Source organism: Nesoenas mayeri (genome assembly GCF_963082525.1).
Source record: "Nesoenas mayeri genome assembly, chromosome: 4".
NCBI lineage: Eukaryota > Metazoa > Chordata > Aves > Columbiformes > Columbidae > Nesoenas > Nesoenas mayeri.
The window spans coordinates 20,300,483-20,322,897 of NC_137540.1; the positions used below are offsets into that span (position 1 = coordinate 20,300,483).

A 22,415-nucleotide genomic window follows, 5' to 3' on the forward strand; every position below is an offset into this window, starting at 1 on the left:
TACATTTTGGGCTTTTAAACACTCTTCGAGCAGAGAACTAGACACACCTAAGTTGCCTGCAAAAATCACTTCTTTCAGATACTGAAGCTACTGACAATACTTGCTGACTAACAACTGCATTTGCTCTCCTACTCGCCTAAACATGAATATTATGCTGAAAAATCTGTTACCTACCTGAATAACATACCTTGGTGTGTACAGCAAATGACCATCAGTTTTTGACTGACATCTCTAGATCTTCTAAAAGGAATCAACCTTATCTTTCCCCACTCCGTTTTCCAGCTGAGGAACATACACTGTAGATCCTGAAGAAAAACATAATGAGAAAACAGGGGGACTGAAGCTGAACACCTGTATGATGTTACAAACAGAATATTAACTTAGCCAGGGAAGAGATTTTTATAAGAAATACAAATTCCTTGTTCAGCTAGGTGAAGCTTTAAGACAGGGCTGAATAACAACAGAACAAAGACAGATGAGGTAATACAGGTACTCATCACAGGACCTGCAAGTGAACAATACTGCACCTAACCACAAATTCTCAGAGAATGAGAAGTGATACATACCTTCACCAGGATCCACAATTTCAATGGTTGTGATTGCTGGAATCTCAAGGGCAGCCATAACTAGATCAGACAGAGAAATCTGGAATGTTTCAGATGCCTCATATTCCTTGTCTGCAAATATCCTCACTCACCAGGTGGCTGAAAGCCTGTTCTGGATTGAACTGGACCTGTTTCTGAGGTTTCCCCTTGAAGTCTTTATCCTTTACTGCTGTACCATCTTTGGTTCCAATACCTGGATAAGATTTCAGAGGAAATATTCTCCATGCATTTTAATATCTTAATAAAACTTAAAAAAACAGTTTTAAAATGCTAATCTGGCAGTTACTGACCTTCAGAAAAAAATAAGGATGGTTATATCACACTTTCTCTAATACTGTAGCATAGCTCACAAAAAAAATACATTGCTATGGTAGGGTCCTGTCAACATATGTGTACATCAAGAACTGTATTTGCATGAAAAATTCCATTGACTTCACCTGCTGGGCACTTAAAACCTATACAAGCATCAAAGTTAAAGAAGCATGAGGTTATTCATTGCATGTGACTGAAGAGAAGAACTGTTCAACAGGGACAGTTTTCTTATCTATATAGAAATTTATGGAACATGTTTTCCAGTTATGCCTTCAGAAAAGATACACCAGCCTGTTAAATTTCCTTATGTCAGTTAAGGTGTTCAAGGCTTCACTGAAGGTATAATTTAGTCACACATAAAAAACAAACAAACAATACCCCCACACACACCAAAACAACCAATCCTACCACTCATCTCTTTCAAAGATAAATTAACCATTCTACATTTAAACTTTGTGCTTACAGTTTCTGTTACTGCTCTGTCTGCATCTGTGCTGTACTTATACACATTTAGAACCTGTGAAGTTCTTTACCACTTTTACCTGTACACTAAATAAGCCCTGAAGATTTTTGCCATCTGTCCAAGTCTTGCTTCTGCAGATGCTCTCCCAGCCAGGTGAGTGGATATTTGATGTGAAACTGCAGCTCAGCGTGACAGAACAATGTTCACAGGGTTTACTTGGATCCACCACACTATGCAAATTTGCTTCTTCTCTCCCATTTTCTTTTTTCTCCCTGTATAACTCTAAGCTGCAACACCTAGTCAGACGCACATCCTCTCTGCTGGGCTGTTATCCAAGCAGAATTTTTTCACTGTAGAGGTTTAAAAGGCTGCACATGCTCATCTTAATAAAAACCACAGAGGGTAGTTGCACAGAGATTCCAGGGCTAGAGATGAATCCATTTAGTTCAAAGTAAAGCAGCAGATAAGGATATAACTCAAAGTAGGTTTTGTTTGCTATGCAGATCAGATGAGGTTCGCTGCAGCACGAGTTCATAAAATGATGATAAAACATGGATGTTTTGAGAGAGCAAAAACCGTATCTAGAAACGTGAACATGTTTTCACGTGCAGGATGCTACAACTGACATACGGATTCATTCAGGTTTTGCTGCTTAATGCAATACAAACAGTTGCTTGATTAAGAAAAACCATTTTTTAAAAACAAGATTGTACCATACATAAAAATATATCACAGGAAGGCACTCAAGAAAATATTTTTTTAATTAAGTCTGCATAGTTTTATAGCTAGGTTTCTTTGTTTTAAGCAACAATGCACACTTAGTGGCCGAATCCAACTGTGGATATAATGCAACTGTAACTCACCATGGAGTTTTGAAATTCATTACTGCCTCTAGGTTTCAATCCAGCATCAGTTTGAATATATGAGCATCTTTTTATTCAGGTTCAACACTAGCAATTAGGAGGCACTTTACCTCCCCAGTTGAGCATAATTAATCCCTCATCATCAAGTCAACGGCCTATGTGTTTGTGAGAGAATCTGATGTCTAGCAAAGAGCTTCTGAAGGCTGTGGAGTATGAAATAATTCCTAAATGACTTACCATTCCTATATTTCCACAGTTTTTCTATTCTACAACTTCTTAGGTTTTAAATGTCTGATTTAATTAATACTCAGAAAACAGCTCAATGTATTTGTGTTGCACAAAGCAAATACTGTCATGCATGGGTTTAAATGATTAAAAAAAAAAAAAACCAAACCTAAAGCTTTAAACCTTTTTTCTTTGTTTTTAAATCAGGCAGAAAATGACCTTTTCTGCTCAGTGCTCCTTGAGTCGCTCCACTGGTGCAAAGATTTTTATGATTCCTATTTACTTTGCAGAGCTGTCACGATTGGGTTCTCTGCTATCCCCTGATAGCACACTCAGAACTTCAGGGTACTCTATACCTGCCACCTCTGCCAGCAGAAGACCCTGGGAGAATTTCTAGTAGCTTTTGGATTTTCTGATAGTTCAAAGGCCAGCATAATGCTGCCCTTGTAAAGCAAGGAGTTGTAACTAACTTCTCTACAATTTGGTCCTACAAGTAAAGACCAGCTACTTCAAGAACTTATTTACTAATAGCTGAAGTTAATGTGCTACAAAATGTATCCTCCTGCCAAAATACACAGAATATCCCAATTTCTGTTTTGTTGTCTGGCAACTGATTTGAGGAAAAAGACACTGGGTAAACAGTAAAAGTTCGTTTTATTTATTTGTTCTTACACCTACTAATAAATACATTCAGTTAGATTTCTGGATGGCAGCAGTGGAAAATGAAACACGGAGTCATGTCTAAGCAATAAAAATCTATGCCATAGTTTTTATTCTAATTATTTGGCATTTACGTGTAAACAGATTAACAAGCAACTATGGAATAGCTTCTTAACTGCTGCCTTTTCTGGTGCAAGAAGCTTCAAACATTCAAGATTTACTTACTGATAAAAGAGGTTTCTCACAGATACCCTCTGCATCTGATGGTCACCTCCAGAAATTTGGAGTTCTCATCTACAACGTAGTTCCCCTTCTCCAGTGAAATTCAAGCCCAGTTCAGTCGAAATGTCTGGCTCTCCAATATGTTCCCCGCTGTGTCACAGAAAAAGTATCCTGAATACTACATATAGCTCACAAAACACAACTAGAGCTCCCTAACGTGATTGCTTAAGTCGATTTGCATCATCCTGAGGACAAAGCCAGCAGTGTTTTCACCTGCAGATGTGAGGGACAGAAGTGCACCAGATGACCCACAATGGTCCAGTCTCCCAGACCGGCCAGAGTTGACTGGCATGTGTCTTCCAAGAGTCATGGAGCTCCCTGTGAACTCTCAAATATTACTTTTGCACAGATTATTTCTGTCAGGAGTGGCGCTAAGCTGTGGAAATAACTCTTTGGGAGGCTTTAGGTGGGTCACGTTGTAACCTCGTGTTACTGATGCAGTTTGACGCTATCAATACAAAACAGAAGCATGAGCTGAATTCAGCATCTCCTAGTCAATGGGGGCAACATACAATATCACATAAGGAAGACATAATATCGTGACATAAATTAATCGATTGTGCAAAAATATTTGGAAATTGTGACTAAGCTTCTATTTTTTGCTTTCAGGAAAATAATTTATAAAAACAGTAGTTATTTTGTATTTCATGAAAGAAAACAGAAAAAATATTATGTATGTAATGCTGTTTAAAATGTACAAAGTAAAAAACATTTAGGTTGTAATTTTCTCCTGTTTTGGAAAATTAATTCTTTAGAAGTATTTTGTAAAATTTGTATATGATCTGGTAAATCCCATTTTCACTCAACAAATGTAATCAAATAACAACCAGTCTTGAAGCCATAATCTTCCAGCTCATTAATTATGTTTTTCTAGCAAAATTAGACCTTATGCTGCACGCAGTATGCTTTGTAGTGCAAGATTATAATATCTGATTTCAGAAAGTCTTCATTGCCAGTAGATAACTGACAAGTTATAGACAAGAACTGGTACGAAAAAAGTTGCTCCCATCAAGAACTAATAAGACGCTGTCCTCCACTTTGATGATTTTCCACATAATGAACATAAATTTGCAAAAAACTGTACTTCAGATACTTAATTACTTACTGAATCAGACAATTTAATGAAATGGAAAATTGCATCCTGTTAGCATTTTTTTTCTGGTCAAAAATTATGTTAGTTAACGTTTTTCTTTTAAAATAAAAATCACATTTTACTCTCTAATTATGCACTTTTGTTACAGAAGAATAACAACATGAGACCAAGTGACTAATTCAGCCCTGCATATAATAAGCACTTAAACTTTTGGACTAAAGGATCTAATTTGCTACTAGTGCCCTGCTGACATCTAATAAAAATCACCACATAAATCTCATTTGCCTTAACACCAAAAATTCTCATACTAACATCATTTCTATGGGAGTTGCCTCAGGCTCCAAGAAAGTGTAGGGCAAAGTCCAGCTCAGCTTGATCATTAATATTTCTGCTACACATCTTTCACAAACTTCATCCCTTGGCAGATTTCAGTGGGTTTTTTCCCTTTTTTCTTTTTCATTTTTTAAAAATAAAACCTAACACAGGGTGCTCCAAATTAACAAAGATTTATCAGCTTAGAAACAAAGGACTGGTAACAAAGGGAAACTCTTACTTAAGGCTAAATTAAAAACAAAACCAAACCAAAGGCCCGTAACATAACAAAGTTTCACTTCACAATACATTAATGGTCACCTAGCATATTTCTTATTAGTCAACAATTGAAGTCAAAAGCTAGTTCTCAGGTGCAAAATTACTGACAAACTGCTATATAGATCTGCACAGAGCTGAAACCCAGATGTGATGGGACCACCTGCACACTTGTTTCCAGTCAACAGTTCAATCATCTCTCATGGTCCTCCATCCAAAACCAAATACAGCATCCTCCTCCTCACATAAAAACCACCCTCATATGTGCAGGTAAATATACTCTCATATAAAGCTGTTTAGCAAAGACACATTTGTAATTCCTCAGATATTCTACTTATACTTTCTTCTGGAAATGTCTGCTCCTGCTGCCAGAGTGGGAAGCATTTTGGGATGGATAATCTACCATATAACTATTCCCCAGACTATTTATTCAAAACAGAAAGTTGCTGAAAAACTGAAGTAGAACACCTCCTAAACTGTTATCCTTAGCAAACAGTCATGCAAAAAAACATACTGTTGGGTAACACTTGGGATGGGGAAGAGTGTTGTATACGTTGCACTGCAGCATTGGCAAACTCAGCACGGTGTGTATCACAGGATCTGAGAACTGATTGCTGGAGCTGATGATACAAAGCAGCTGCCATGAATTGTTAAAAAATGCCTTTTGCTTTCATCATCACTAGGAAAGATCAGACAGCAAGAGAGCTAAAGACATGTGATATGTGTATCATACTTGACCTAAGTCAGTACCTGGCTTTTTGTAAACTCGGCATTAAACAAAAAGATCCCAAAACCAAGCCCCAAACACCTTATAGGCTTAAAGTAAAATCATATCATTTCCCATTACTGAGAATATCACAGAACACAGCATCCTAGCAGACAAATGTCTGGAACATCCTTTAACTCTGTCCTTTGATATGCAAAGAGCAAAATACCCATTCATATTCCTAGACCATTTTTTCCTGTTTCCAAATGATATTTCATTTGGTAGGTTCCCAACCTTGGGCTGCTCATGGTCCATGAAAATCAGGACAGCCAAGCAACTTGTACTGTGCACAATATTAACACCAGGTTCAACACTTGTTTACTGCCTCACAACTTCTCCATCTATTCTTTATTTCAGAACTGGCAAAAGGCTGGAGCAGGAAGCAGTGAAATTTTTAAGGTAATACATTTTCCTGTAGTTTTAAAGAGATAATAAAATGTAGTCTAAGGACTTTATGTTGAGGACTGAATACTTGTACCATAGAAATAACAAACAGGACAATTTTATTCTTTAAAATGTGTTTCAAACATATACTTAAATATCTCTATCTTTTAACTGAAACACAAATTCTTTAGCTCACCTACACATGCATCAAAAGCTGTAAAATCTTGCAGCCTCCCGTTTTGCAATTTTTAGGAAGAATATATATGCAGGGGCAATTACCAGAAAATTTAAGCACTCATGTTAAGTATTATATATTTGCATTTTTCAGAGAAGCAGAGAACACTGAAAATTACAAACTGTATCTTAAAAACAGGACAGTATGAAATTAGATGGTTGCTAGTTCTACAGTTATGATAAACAGAGGTATTCCAACAACATATTATAGTTAATAAGGTCCCTAACTCTTTCTCTACACAGTCCACCAGCTTTTTCCTGCCCGAACAGGGAAGCCTTCAAGGGATGTCTCACACCAGCAGCTTCATAAATCCTACAAAGGCAGAACTGGTTTTCCTTTTGTCAAAGCAAATGTCATAAAAAAACTCACAAGTTTCATAAAGGAGAGCCCTGTTTTTTCAGTGTTCTCCTAAAAATCTACCCTAGTTACTTGCTTTCTTGATTTTATTACCCCTGAGCAAGTGTTGATGTCATGCCAAGTATTGTTAGATTTTGGGAAAAAAGACTAGATTAATACAAAGAGGCAGAAGCTGGTCATGTGCTTGGCACATGGGCCCTGCATCCTATGAAACATATATTTTTCTTTCTGTAAGCACCACAGACAGCATAAATATATATTCAGCAATTTGAAATTAGTAAAGAATAGAACATTAATAACCCAAATGGCAGGACACTTTCTTTTTGCTCTGGTGAAAAGTCCATCCGATCACCACCTCAGACTTTGCCTTAGCTTGGGTGGCTGGCCATGTTCGTACCGATTCCTTAAAGTGAAGTTATGTTTCTTTACAACAGCTGCTCTGTGGATGCAAACATATTTGCAGTTCACTTTGATTTGCTGGATAGCAAAAATTTATGGGAAAGGACTGGAAAGATAGAAAGCAGTTCAGGCCAATAAACAGTAAAGGAAATCAAAGGAATGAAAAGTTGGAGAAACACAAAAGGAAGAACAAAAACCAGAAGCTCAGAACAAGAAAGTAAATATACATATGTATGAAAGGGAAGTAGTTCCAAATGTTGGAAAAATTGAAAAGGGAGATGAGAGGGAGGAAATCTAAAATAACTTTTAACTTAAGATATAAAATTATGGGGTGGAAAAGTCACAAAAGGGCACTCATCCTCCCACCACTCAAAGAATCTTCAAAAATGCTTGGGCAAGCAGCAGATAGCAGGATTAGGAAATGTAGAGTTTGTTGGGAAACACAGAAAACATAGAAAAAACACTTTTTTTCAGGAAAAAAGCCATCTTTCTTGATCTGCTTAAAGAAATATCAAATATTGGTGAAAGAGCCTTCTAAAGAAATGCATCACTCTAGCCTCCAAAATACTTTAAGACGGATTATAACATGAATTCCATGTTAAGGTCCTGCCAGCATTTCAAAATATCTTACAGCTGACTTTCAAGAACAAATAAAAACAAAGAGTAAGTTATAAAATAATTTGAAAATAAAAACCAAAACAAACAAAAAACCACCCCAAACATACAAAAATCTCCACCTAAATGCAAAGTGCAGAATACAGGTCAAAAATGTCTACTGAATAGTATCACACTTTTTAAGCATGTAAGCCAAAAATGGAAAAAACCTGCAGCTGTTGGGAAAGAGCACTATCAAAAGAGCAAAAATCAGCTAACAAAACAGTATACCTCACCCTTTTGAGTGCAGAAATCCAAAACAGTGGTACCATGCCATAGTAAAGCTTTTTACATGGCTTTTAAATCAGTATTTAATACACCTTTTACAACTCATGCCTGATTTCAGTTATCATCAAAAAATTTTGAGACCTTAATGAATCTACATAAAGATGCTTATACTTTAGACTTTTTTTGCTGTTTGATATCATTGGACAGGGTTTCAAAAGAACGGGCACGCTGTTGTCCATATTTTGTTGGAGGCACTTTCATTATTGCAGCTTGTGGAAGGCTGGCAGGCACAGATTGAATAACCTTGTCTTCTGCTTTTAAATCTTACCCAATTACGAGGATTTCATATTTTCATCCTCCCAAATTCCAAGAGACCTGAAAGTTGCCTAAGAGATTTGTAATTTGAGAATGATGAGCATTCAGTGAAACATGAGGCGAACCTGTGCATCAGGAGACTGAAAGTCATAGTCCTTCTTTGCCTTTTCTCGCCCACCCTTTCCCACTCCTGCTACAGGACTGGACAACTGCAGTGTACTGTCAATATAAGAAAAACTACATGCATTTTATTTAAAAAATAAAAATAAAAATTTGCAGCCCTATTCTCAATCCGGAAAAAGCATGACTCCGTCTGTGACTCCAGTGTTTCTGCCCATGCTCTTTGCCTTAGTTGCTTTGCTTTGCCCTGTCTTTATCATAAATTAGTAATCTTTACTCAGACCCAGTCAGCCTCCACCTAAATAAGCATTGTATCCTTCTGTTAAAATTCATCATTTACTCTATATATCTTTATATAGTCTTTCTCTTTCTGGAAGCCATCAACTCAAGAAAAATATGTCCTTCGAGCCTAACAATAACACGCTTTGCTGCACTACGAGACACTATACTAAAACTATCTATCCAGTGGAAGTCACCACAACATACTATGCATCCATGCCAGTGTAGCTCACTGGAACACAAAAGCCACACTCTAATTTGCTACATTAGCACAGAGGAACATGGTTTATCCTGCATGGCTGGGAAGGTGTTTTCCATTAATTAGGCCTAATTCTTGGAGTTTTTCTGATATATGAACACAATGGAAGAGATCAAATGGCAAAAGCAGCTCTCAAATAAACTTACTGCTGCTCCAGAGACTGTAAACATTTTCAAGTACAGGAGTCCACAAGAAGCCCAAGAATTTTTGTTCTGGCAAAACAGAACTTGGTATTTGCAACAAACCATCATCACTGCACTTCTAAATAACCAGTTTTGCTCGTAGAAGGGAGTTGCATTTAATAGTACAATTAGGAGAATAATAATGATAAAATCAGTTTTGTATCACAGGCTTGTCTAATTTTTGTCTGTTTTTCTAACAGCCTCAGTTGTAGATAACTGCAGTCTAGCCCCGACATATTCCACTTAGAAACATTTCCTTTTTTAGAAGGAGATGGAAAATTTAAAAGTGAAGAGTTCAAGAAGCGGAGATGGGACAGGGACTGAGACAGAGCTACCGTAGAAGGGTGTGTGCTACAAAGATACTCCTTACCACCAGCCAAGGAATGTCCAGTTGTTCCCGAGAGCAACTTTATATTGTTACAGAGATACAACTACATTGATTAGAAGTCATCCACATAACAGTCTTCAATACTCTGCCTGTTATGTGTTAAGTCTAACCCCTACTTCTAATTTAATTTAAGAACAAATTAATCTTTACATAATCAGGCAGCTCAAACAACAATAAAGTACCCTGAAGTCAGGCCTATAGTCCAATACAGATATATACAAGAGAGATGGGAAATGAGAGTTTGTTAGCTATTATTTCACAAAAGTCTCTCTGTCTGGAAATAAGAAAAAAAACAGAAAGGAGAAAAAAAAAAAAAGACAGAAATGAAGGAATATCAGAATAGTGGAGTTCAAAAAAACCAAACAAACCAGGAATATGACACTGAGGGAATCTAAGAGTGAGCTCTTTAGTAATTTTTCACATTATTTTGATCAAAAAGTAAAGTTTTGACTACCAGTTCTGTGCCAGAAAAAAATAACCCAAAAAAGGAATTGAGAAACCTCCTTGTCGCTACTGCGTTCTCAATGGTTCTTGGATTTTTATTACATGCAAGACTATGAAGGAAGCACATTGTCTGCAGAAAGGGATGGGTGTTCCTCGTAGATAAATCTAATACTAAAGTTTCTGCTTTTCCAGACTGTATTTGGCCTGAAAGAAGTCATGGTACTGTGGGATTTTGTTCTTCTACCACCATCCTTTTTTGTATTAATTATATTAAAAACTATATTGTAAGGAATCATCTTCATTTCCATGTTTAGGTTAACTACAGAAACTACTTGCCACTGTTGAAGAAGCAACATCAGCCAATTCATTTAATTAGACAGTCTAAATTGTGCAGATTTCAATTTATCCATATACTAAAGACTATTCTACCAAAGCTTCACAATAACAAATACATTCAAGAATTCTGCAAGCTATTGGAACTGATAAACCTGCACTACTTACATGATAAATTCTTCTTTAGATGTTTCCTTACCCCGTCATCACCTTACATGTACTTATGGTTCATCTGGGCTTTGATCTTAATCCTGCCTAATACATCTGATCTAATTTAGATTACTTACAGTATCAGTTGTTTCAAACAGCTATCAATCCATTTGCAAGCTGTCATGTCTGATTACCTATACAAATAATTCGCCAAATCTCTAAAATACCATGAGAAAAATATACAGAACATGATTTTTAACAATGATCCTTTTATCATAAGAATATAAGTGCCTTACAGACTATAAGCTTTTGAAAGAGCAATGTAATAAACATGCCAAGGGAAATCAACACAGGAAGTAACAAACCATAAATGAAAGTAGAAAGACTGACCATCGGGCTCCATAGATGCCTGCCTAAATTCTGGAAAGGTGCCAAGAGGTACCACAGAAACATAAGACAAGTTTCTTTCCTGCTTCAGAGGCCTTCCCTTTTATTCCCTAGTGAAATGCCTGCTCAGTCTTAATGATCATTGCCACATGCAGAGCCATAGCCAGACCAGTGGATGAGGACTGATTTAGGTTTCCTGAATCCTCCAGCCACTTGGCATTGACTGAAGTTCCACAACAGGGTAATGACCTGAAGCCTGAAAATACTGTAGAGTTCCTATCTTGAAACAGCAATAGATGAAGGGGTGAATGAAAACCATGTCAGAAACACTTCAATGTTTTAATTCCACAATTGTTCAGAGGTTCCTTTCAGCAGAAACATAATACCTTTATAAAAATTTCTATCAAAATAAAGCCTCCACCCCCAATGACTTTTCATTTTTGACGTGAACACAGGTAAAATGCACCATTCGGTGCTGTCAAGCATGACAGCAAATTAGAGCACACCAAACACACAGTGAAAATGGAAAGCATTCTCCCACTGAATTCAAAAGATTCCTGCAGTGCAATTTATTCAACCAGCTTTGCTGCATAAGAATTCATACATATTTGCAGACTAATGTTTTGAAACTTTTTAATAAGGTTTTTGTAAACCCCTTAGCACTTCTATTTAACTTACGCTGGGACAACTATAGCTTTGGGGTTTTTTTAAGGCTGCTTGGAGATGGCTCGTCAGTTGGAAATCCTTTGCTTCTAAAATGAGGCACCTTTGTGTCTGAAAGTGGTGAAATTATACCACTGCAACATCTTTTGCAAAGTCACAAACCGTTTTCAGATTTGTGGATGTGAGGAGATAGATGCATAAAACCTGTCTACTAAAAAAGAGCATTTTTTAGCAAGAGAATGGTACACCGACTTGCAAAGTTGATTTATAAAAGCATTAGTAAAATTAGAGGAAATATTACTTACATGTAAGAGTAGACAGTTGTGTTAGATAAATACAGTAATCAGATACTAATTTTGACCAGTAACTACATTCTGCCAGTCTAGGTGATCAAATTCAAGCCAAGGATTGCTAACCATCTCCCAGAATTGCCGTATTTCAGTTTGTGTTACCCAAAGGAAATAACAAAACATCATTAAATTCTGCCAAAAGATTAATTTTTCACCTGCACGTTATGCATTAACAAGAATACCTATTCTTAAGTCACTGGATAGCTTAATGTTCCTAGACGTTATAAGCAAGCATATGACTATGATACTGTGCTAGAATCTGCGAGAAGTGTGTGGCTCACAGATTACAAAATCCTCTATTCTTATGCCTCCTTAGGTACCAGATTCAATCAAAACACTAAGAGACTATCCAGAATCAAGGAGCCATACTACTTGCCTAGAAAAACATTAACAAGCTTTAAGATAAAAGGCTGATATTCCTTATATTAGCCTTAGGAAAGCCTGGATCAGCCCCTGGATCAACTCCCTGGCTGAAGAGTCTAAATCTTTGAAAGGCAAAAGGTAAGAAAAAAGGTGGAAAAATCCCATACTACCAGAGAACTGCTAGCTTTTCCTCGGGGTTTTCACCCAACCACACCTCCCTCATGCAATTTCTTTGCAGTAGCATCAATTGAATAGGGGTGAGAAGGCCTCTTAGTGAAATCCCAAGCAAACTAAAATTAATAGCAAAGCTCCTGTTAATTTTAGTGGGATCAGATTTTTACCCCACAGATCTGGGACCCCTTCAAGCAAAATGCACAGAGCAAATTCGTACTTTATATCCTATGATGTATTTTTCTTTCTATGGAGCCATTTTTGAGTAGCTAGAAGTACATACGTACAAGATTTTCTTTAATATTTCCTGGATTGCAAAAATGCTTTAGTACCTTTCAGTAGGATTCATTTACACAAAGGGAATTCTAAGTTTTAATATCACATTCTACTCAAGGTTTGAAAGAAGCCCGAACTAGTCCCACAAAGTCCACATTAGCAAAACATTATAGCTTTCAGTATCAGCAAGCTCTCATTACTCTTTTGGCAGCGCTAATTGAAAACAAAGTCTAGAGGGCAGTAACAACAGGAGTGTCAAAAGCTTAAGTGTATGGAAAAACTACAAAATAAAAAAGGCAAACTCTACAGGCAAATAAGAGCTACATCACTGAACATAAACCAGGTGGAGAGGCACTGGACTAACCTGATGGTGTTTGTGCAAGGGAAGTGACAAGACAGAGAAAAACGCACGTGTTTTCTCCTCACATTTGGTACATACACACATCGCGTTGCTCAATGTTTCCTTTGTACTGATGCAAAATTAAAGGCTTTTAAGAGGAAGAAGGTTATTAGGGGCAGTCAGCATGGCTTTACCAAGGGTAAGTCATGCTTGACCAACCTCATAGCCTTTTATGAGAATGTAACAAGGTGGATGGATGATGGCAGAGCCGTGGATGTGGTCTACCTTGACTTCAGTAAAGCCTTTGACACAGTCTCCCACAGCATCCTAGTTGCTAAGTTGCGGAGGTGTGGTCTAGACAATAGAGTAGTGAGGTGGGTTACAAACTGGCTTAAGGAGAGAAGCCAGAGAGTGGTAGTCAATGGTGCGGAGTCTAGTTGGAGACCAGTATCTAGTGGAGTACCTCAGGGGTCAGTACTGGGGCCAGTATTATTCAATATATTCATTAACGACTTAGACGAGGGAATAGAGTGTACTATCAGCAAGTTTGCTGATGACACTAAGCTGGGAGGAGTGGCTGACACGCCAGAAGGCTGTGCTGCCATCCAGCGAGACCTAGACAGGCTGGAGAGTTGGGCGGGGAATAACCTAATGAAATTTAACAAGGAAAAGTGTAGAGTCCTGCATCTGGGCAGGAACAACCCCAGGTTCCAGTATCGGTTGGGAAATTACATATTAGAGAGCAGTGTAGGGGAAAGGGACCTGGGGATCCTGGTGGACAACAGGATGACCATGAGCCAGCACTGTGCCCTTGTGGCCAGGAAGGCCAATGGCATCCTGGCATGTATTAGAAGGGGAGTGGTTAGTAGATCGAGAGAGGTCCTCCTTCCCCTCTACTCTGCCCTGGTGAGACCCCATCTGGAATATTGTGTCCAGTTCTGGGCCCCTCAGTTCAAGAAGGACAGGGAACTGCTGGAGAGGGTCCAGCGTAGGGCAACCAAGATGATTAAGGGAGTGGAGCACCTCCCTTATGAGGAAAGGCTGAGGGAGCTGGGTCTCTTTAGTTTGGAGAAGAGGAGACTGAGGGGTGACCTCATTAATGTTTATAAATATATAAAGGGTGAGTGCCATGAGGATGGAGCCAGGCTCTTCTCGTTGGCAAACAATGATAGGACAAAGGGCAATGGGATCAAGCTGGAACACAAGAGGTTCCACTTAAATTTGAGAAAAAACTTCTTCTCAGTAAGGGTGACAGAGCACTGGAACAGGCTGCCCAGGGGGGTTGTGGAGTCTCCTTCTCTGGAGACATTCAAGACCCACCTGGACATGTTCCTGTGAAACCTCACCTAGGCGTTCGTGCTCCAGCAGGGGGATTGGACTAGATGATCTTTTGAGGTCCCTTCCAATCCCAAACATACTGTGATACTGTGATAAGAGGATTCTAGAAGCTAGAACACAAAAAATAGAAAATACTGGACTCCTTCTTGAGTGTTGCTGAAACAGTTGCAAACTCCACTAAATCAGTGAACATTCTCTCCTCCTGCTGGGCCTTCAGGTACTTTTTCCTCAGTCATACAACAGCTATTAGAGTTGTGCGTTCTTTCAGGCATTCCCTTTGGAGGATTGACTGTCACCGGCAACAGTTCTCCATAGAGGCCACTGAACAAACAGTAATGTGACAACAGTATATCCCACAAAGAGTCCATAGCTTGCCATGGCAGTTTGCATTAATTGTGATATTACACAGGGTGTTGGAAAAAGATGGACACAAATTGAAATCACGCTGCTTTGAAATGAGGTCCATATTTTTGCAACACCCTGTATGTTAAAATGAATAAAATATCCTGATTTGTGTTCCTATGTGTTCATGTCGCTTTTACATTTTACTTACAAATAAATAATATATGACTTGTTTATGTAATCTGAACAATCTTCCAGATGATGTAATTCAAAGAAATGTAGAATTAAATGTCTTAACCTTACCTTTATCTTCAATGGACAAATAGAAGATGCCACTTGTAGCATTATAACCTTCCTTCAGGATGTAGCTGATCTTCATTTCATCAATATCAGCTAAAAAAAAGAATATGCTAAATGAATCATCACAGCATTTATCTGCATAGTATTGGACATAGTTCATTCTACCTTTACTATTTGATTACTTACAAATAAGTTGGCTAAGTTGTGGATAATGCATATCACCAACCAAATTTACATAATGTGGCATGGATTCGTACACTGGTCTATACTCAGCAACACAACATAAATTTAGTTACTAGTTCAAAGAAAAATAGAAAAAGACAGTGAGATGTAGTTCTACCCTAAATGTTTATTTTTCAATACTAAAGTCACATTCTTGTTTCAGCACATTAGGAAGAATTACTTTGCTGCTAATTTTTTAAAAATCTGTTTCACTTTAATCAGTTTTTTAAGCTCTTCCATAACACACAAAACTGTTGCAGGTACATTGGGAGTGAATATGAGAACATATCAAGCAAATCACAAATAGCTCTAAAAGTTAATACAACTTTGATTCAATACTCCCCGAGAAGAGGGGAAAATCATCAGGATATTTCTATTACCCTAAATTTGCAGGTCTATTAACCCGTACCCCATTTCATCAATAGGAAGAGTTCAGAGAAGTCATCTTCTTTTGCTTTTATTTTAGTTAAATACTTTTATTTTAGTTAAATAAACAACAATTTCATTCGATATAAAAACATCTGGGATAGAATGTAATTGTTCTTTATACTCCAATCACCTTTAAGCTTTTCTAGAGCTAATTCTGATCTACTAAAAGACTTACTCCCCTAGAGATACCAGTTGCATTTCTTCTGGCATGGCAGATTTGGGTGCTTTCTATTAACTGAAAATGTATGAATCATTGTTGAATGAATGGCAAATGATTTTCACAACACTGTAGCTTGGCAGATGAAGTGCAAATTGTTCTATCATAATCTTAAAGCTACAACCTGTCTGGTAGCTACAGATAAATACATAAAATGGAGATTAAGGGTTTTTTGTCTCCCCAGATTGCTTTCTCTTGCAAAAGAAAGGCAACATACCTGAGCACAGAAAAAATAATGGAAACCTCTAATCCTATTACAGTAGCTAATGAAAATTTTGTTGTCCCCGCTGCTGATAATCAAAGCACATTGGAGACAGGTAAAGTCTAGGCTGGAAGTTTCCTTGTGAAAGCTTTCAACATACTGTTCTATCCAGGATAGATGAATGACAGTCCTGAACCCAACAAACTCGCTAAGATCACCCAGAGCACAGAGACCCTTACAGGGAGTCTGGCTGCTGTCACCATGCCCCACCATGCTCTGAGGCTCTCCTCTCTGCACTGGTTTGGTGGAGCTGACCTAAAGGAGGTCTCCTTATGTACTCAGCGTTCTCTGTGGAACAGAAACACACAAATTGTCACCCAAACTACTGAGACTATACTGTGTGTGCCCATCTTTGTTGCTGTTGTTGCTGGTTTTGTTTTTGTTTTTTTCTTTTTTAATACTAGATTCAGTGACGCACAGAAATGTTAAAAGCCTTTTGGAACAACTTTTGGTGAAGACTAGTGAGTTTTGAGCCTGGATTTGATTTCCAGGCAGGCAAACAGGTACTTCAGTCTTCAAAAAGAAATTGGTGCTGGACCTGCAAAGCACCATTTCAGATTTTATCTTCTTATGAGCAGTACCATGCTATGTACATGGTAAGATCTACACTTTGCACACACATATCAGTTACAGAAAAGGAGAAACTGTTTGGTTTCTGTACCATTGTGTCTGTAGCTGGTAAGATTGTCTTTCAAGTCTTCTTTGGTGAAGCTGGGGACTGGGTAGTTGCTGTTGTACAAAATCTGGCTGTGCACTGTAATCTGAGTGACTGTGAAATGAAGTGAATGATCAGGAGTGTCCCCATCTTACACAGTCAGCTCAAAAGGGGTGATCAGCCTCGTCTCTCCTTCTTCAGCAGCCAGGTCACTAATAGTTAGAATAGGCTTTGTATTGTCCAAATCTATCATGGAGACCCTGAAGGTACGGAAGACTGGGCTATACCCATCTGTCACTTAAAACTCAAAACTGTCCATCTTCACCTCATCCTTTGCAGTGTGAATGTAGTAAATCTTGTTGCCAGCAAGTAGGATTTGAGTAAAGGTAACCCAGTAACAGTAAAGGTAACAGGTACCCCAGGATTGTCTGAGTTTTCTAGATGGCCACAGGCTGGGGACTGGGTGACACTGAAGCGTAAATTTTCATCAGGACTGTTGAAATCACTTGTGCTGAGTTGTGAGTGCCATGTTTCCACCTTCTTTGAGAGTCACCCCCTTGCTGATCACCTCAGGGAAGACCATGTCAATGCTACCAGTGGTAATACAGAAGTACCTGTCTATCAAGGCACTAATATCATCAGTAACATCAAATTTAATGAGATCACGCACTCCATATAGGCCAGTATGAACATAGTAGAAAAGTCCCTGGTCTAAATCATCTTGTGTGAAGTTTGTGCCTTGTGTAACGTTGCATAGCACTTATGCTTCTCTGTTCAGGTGCTGTAAGAAACTCTGCGTGGGTACCAAATGGATGACATAAACAAGGGTCTTGTCCTCTGAATTGATGTCTGTGGCTTTAAGGGCTTGACTAGAGATAACCTTTGACTTGCCAATCTCTACTTCCAGACCATTGTTGATTGCCATCCTGGAGGTCTCCTCATCTACCACGATCACCATAATTGGTACATTCTGCTCCACTGTGTAGTGCCCATCAGTGAGCTGAATTTGGAAGCTATCTTCTTTCGTCTCCGAGTCATCATGTTAATACACAATGCTGGAAGCCTCCTGGATCTCCTCCAGGGCAAAACTGTGAACAGACACAGTACTTGTGGACAGCTGCTGCACAATCTGCCCATGCCTAGGAGGGACAGCAATAACAAAATGCAGTTCATCTGAAGGCATGTCTGCATCGACTTCATTGAGGATGGGGGTGTCAATCACCAGGCTCAATCTCCTCAAGCACCATGAATTCACACAAAAACAGCTCCAGCTTTTCATTGTTGATGAGGATGATGACAATAGGGAACAACTGCTGAGGTGAGAAGTTAACACCATCAGAGCACTGGAAAGTCAATCTACCCTTTCCAGACTCCACACTTTGTGAATGCTCTGCATGTTGTTGACTTGACCCAGATGAACATCTTTGATGGAAAAAGCATAAGTGGCAGCACCGGCTCTAGACTTCTTGGACCCTGGGGCTGGAGTGACATTCTTCAAATATCCCGAAGTAGACTGAACCATCACAATGCACAAGATGTCAGCTCTGGAAGTATCTATGTCCCCTACACCCAGCTGATCCAGAGTTAGAGTACTCTTCCTTCCCTCAAGGACACTGAGCAGCTCTGCTGCAACCATCACTGAAGGTGCAATGCTGTCCACTGGCAATATAGTCACAGCAACATGGACCCTTGGTACTGTGCTGCCTCCCACCACCCATTCACTCGAGAGGTCAGAAATGGTGAGACTGAAGGAATCATACCTCTTTTTCAAGGCAATCTCTCCACTGGTGTGAGCATAGGCTGCTGCTCCATTGATGAGGTCATGCTGGGTAATCTTTTCTGATCGCACTCCATCCGTGAGGATGTCACCCAGCTTGGGTGGATCCTGCACAATGAAGGTCAGCACAAAGTCATCTGTATCCTCACCTGTACCCTAGAAAAGCAATGCAGTAATTTCAGTAGCACCGTTTTCCAGGACATCAATGGTTGCTCCCACCCATCTATGACCACCAGGGAGAATGATGCTTGGGTATTCATCATCCACAGGCTGCACAGTGATCCTGACCATGACTGGCACATGATGGACTCCATCACTCATCTGCAGTTGATAAGAATCACTGGCAAACTCATCACCACTGTGCTTGTAGGAGATGTGCTCATCAGCAATACCATTTAGCAGGAAGGATTCTCCTTGCACCATCAGACCCTTCTCCAGATAATGCAGATGGCCATGTTCTGGAACTTGAGTTACAGTGAAGACAATCTGGTCTGCAGATGTGTCCTCATCTGTGGCATCTAGTTGATTAGTGGTGAGAAGGAAGCTGTTTCCCTCAAGCACTGTGAAGCCAGTATTGGTGATCTGAGGTGGCTGGTTGTCCACTGGCTGAAGGAAGAGAGTAAAGGTACCTTGTATAGAATTGCCAGCTGAGTCCTCTACAAGGAATGTGAACTGAACCACCCATGGTGTGATCCCCAGCTCCTGATCAGGGGGGTTGATCCCTTGTGGTGGTTGACCTGGGCCTGGGTAAAGCATGTAATGGCCACCTCAGGACTGTCAGCCAGTACAACGTCCCCAGTGACCACAGAGCTGTTCTCATTTGTGTCAGCTGGGGGTGTCATTAAAGTGTACTTCAGCTCCCTGTCATCCATATCCAGGTCAGTGTATTGTAAATAGCACTTCTTCAGTGATGATCACCTGGTACTCCTGCACTGTCATCTGCAGGGTAACACCTGGGTACAGATGGCAGGCTGTCTACTGGTTGGACTTGGACAGTAAGCACGTGCTCCCCTGACGGGTTAGGGGCGTCTTTGTCATCCTGCAGCTGAAACACAATGTGGCCCATCACTGGACTGGTGCTGTGAGCTCTCATGTGCCTGAAGAACAGCCTCCCATCGAGGATGTCCTGCTGCAGCCACTCACTCACCACCCTCTCATACAGACGTTCATCCGCCACAAAGTGCCATGGGGAGGAAGAGGAGTCATGCTCCAACTCTGATCTGCTTTCTTTGCTGTCATAAGATGGTTGCTGTGCCTGACACAGCAACAGCTTGCCAAAGCGGGGTGAGTCTAGTAGCAACACTGTTGAGTCCCCAGCCAGGACAAATTTGGTAGAGCCATCATCAATGTCTGTAGCACTGAGGACAAAAAGTGAAATTTGGACAGTTTGGTGCTCACTCAGCACCAGCTTAGGATTTGTATTCAGCAGTGGCAGCTGATCATCATCAGGAGCAATGGTGAGGGGGGTACAGAAATTCAACCTGGTGCCATCCATCTATCATGCAGAAAACAATGTTGTCACTGTAGCTGTGCTCACTGTCATTGTGCTGGTAAATCACCTGCCCTGCTGCTAGCCCTGCAGCAGTGAAGGACTTGTGGCTGGGCAGCACACCCAGTACCTTGAGCTCCCTGTATAACAGGCCTCATGTGACCCAGACCCTCACCTCTTTCAGATTGTCCTCATTGCTGATCTCCAAGTTACCAGACAGGGGCCATGACTGGGCCTCAAAGAGCATCAGCTGTGGGCCGAACAACTGAAAGTAGCCACAGGGGCCAACGTATTCACAGGTTTTATTAGGATGATGAAAGCAAAAGGCTCTGAGAAGGCACCATCAGGGTCCAGCACTTCCATTTCCACCTGGAAAAGTTGATCCTGGTCCGAGTCCGGGGTAGGCGGCTGGTAGGCAATCTTCAGCTCCCTCACCTCCTGCTGTGAGAAGGCAATGAGGGGCCTGCTGGAGACATCTTTGTTGAACAGGAAGCCTTGCTGCTGTGGGTCAGTGGGCCAGGGGGAGGTGAGATTGAAGACTAGGAGGTCTTGGGCGATTTCCAGGTCCTCAGCAGCCAACATATCCAGAGTAAGGGCAGTGAGAGCAAACTGGCTCACCTCCATCACGAGCAACGTCAGAAAGCTGGGCTTGGGCGGTGTGTTCGTAGTACTCCTGCTCCCTCCGGCCGGCGGCAGGTAGCACGGACACCCGTGCCGGGATGCCGCCCCGGCCAGAGGAGGCGGTGGCCGCCACGTTCCGGTAGCGGATGGCCGCTTGCAGTACGGCGGAGCGGTCTCCGCTACGGCCGGAGGGCAGGGGCCGCTCCTCGACGCCCAGGAGCCGCCGGGAGGCGGACAGGGGGCCGGCGGCCGCGGGGGGCAGCAGGGTGATGCGGCAGCGCCGGCCGGGCTTCCCCTGGGGGAAGCCCAACACCTTGTCGTGCAGAGGGGCGCTGAGCCCCCGCAGCTTCTCCACCGGGTTGCGGGTGAGCAGGCGCAGCTGCTGGAAAAGCATCTCTACCTCCAGCGTGAATGGCACAGCCAGAGTCCGGCGGGGCGAGTCGTAGCGGATTTGGAGGCGCAGACGGTACCGGCCGGGGCTGCGAGTCCTGAAGTGGGTGTAGCTGAACTGCCCGCGGGAGAGGGCGCAGGAGAAACGCGGGGGAGACAGAGCGCCAGCGGTCCCCAGCACCGCCGCGGCACACCTGTCCCCCGGCCGCACCCGCAGCGCCAGGTCCGCCGCCGGGTCCAGCAAGACGGAGCGGCCGAGAGGGACACACAGCCCCCTCTTGGAAACCAGGCCAGCAGTGACATCAGGCTCCCGCGGGGCCTCCGCCGCGCCCGGCGCACTCGGGATGCCGAGCAGCAGCAGCGCTGCCGCGGCCGGCAGCTCTCGGGGCTTCCCCGGCCACGGCCCGGCTGCTGCGGGGCGCTCTGCGCCGCCCCCAGCCCCGCCGCCGCCACTGAAGTGCCGGGGCACCGCCCTGGGGCGGAGGGGGAGAACGGTCCTCCCCCGGCTCTGCAGCTGGACCACTGCCCCCGGCTGGGACTCTGGAGGCGCCCGTACGCCTGGCGCGGCGGCAAGGTGCGGGTTGAGGCCCGAATAAGCCCGCCCCTGCCCCCGGACCTCTCCCGGTGCAGGCACGGCCGCAGACTCGCTCCCTCGGGCGGTGCGACAGCGAGAGGATGCAGCAAGATCAAGGGCCGAAAATAAGGATAGGTAGATGAGGCAGGAGAGGGGGAGCGACCAGATCAGGAGGAGCGAGGGAGAGATTGAAGTAGAGGCAGCGGGGAGCAGGCACCTAAGGAGGGCTCAGCCGAAGCTCCCCGGGCGGGGACGGGGCTTGTCCCGCTGCCAGAGTAGAGAAGGCTGCATAGGCTCCAGCAAGTGCCTGCAACTATCCAGCTGAAAACCCAACATGCAAGTCTGCCCTGGACATGACCACCCCTTCGTGCTCTAAAAAAGCCTATAGATACTTATCTCTTTGTACAGACAGAATTTTTCCTCCTTCACCCCCAAACTTGGCATACGGTCCATGCTACGTGCAGCCAGCAAAAGGGAAGGGGGAATTGGTAAAACCATATAGACTTTAGGATGGTTGCTTACTGCTAAGCCTAGGCAGTTTCCACTTTGCTTGGGACCATTCCTATTCAGTTTCACAGAATCACAGAATGTTAGGGATCGGAAGGGACCTCAAAAGATCGTCTAGTCCAATCCCCCTGTCAGAGCAGGAACACCTAGATGAGGTT

At 41.8% G+C, this 22,415-nt stretch overlaps 2 pseudogenes across 2 annotated transcripts; both read right to left on the reverse strand.

Moving 5' to 3' along the window:
* Positions 1 to 240: 240 nt before the first annotated feature.
* LOC308039744 (FRAS1-related extracellular matrix protein 3-like) lies at positions 241 to 16,457 on the reverse strand (annotated as a pseudogene). Its single transcript has 5 exons — positions 16,424 to 16,457; positions 15,118 to 15,207; positions 3,354 to 3,500; positions 567 to 798; positions 241 to 305 (listed from the first exon to the last, which is right to left on the reverse strand). The product of its transcript is annotated as an FRAS1-related extracellular matrix protein 3-like (transcript).
* Positions 16,458 to 16,497: 40 nt separating this feature from the next.
* Positions 16,498 to 22,203, reverse strand: LOC308039745 (FRAS1-related extracellular matrix protein 3-like; annotated as a pseudogene). The gene is made up of 3 exons: positions 22,143 to 22,203; positions 20,889 to 21,827; positions 16,498 to 20,845 (listed from the first exon to the last, which is right to left on the reverse strand). The product of its transcript is annotated as an FRAS1-related extracellular matrix protein 3-like (transcript).
* Between the last annotated feature and the right edge of the window lie 212 nt (positions 22,204 to 22,415).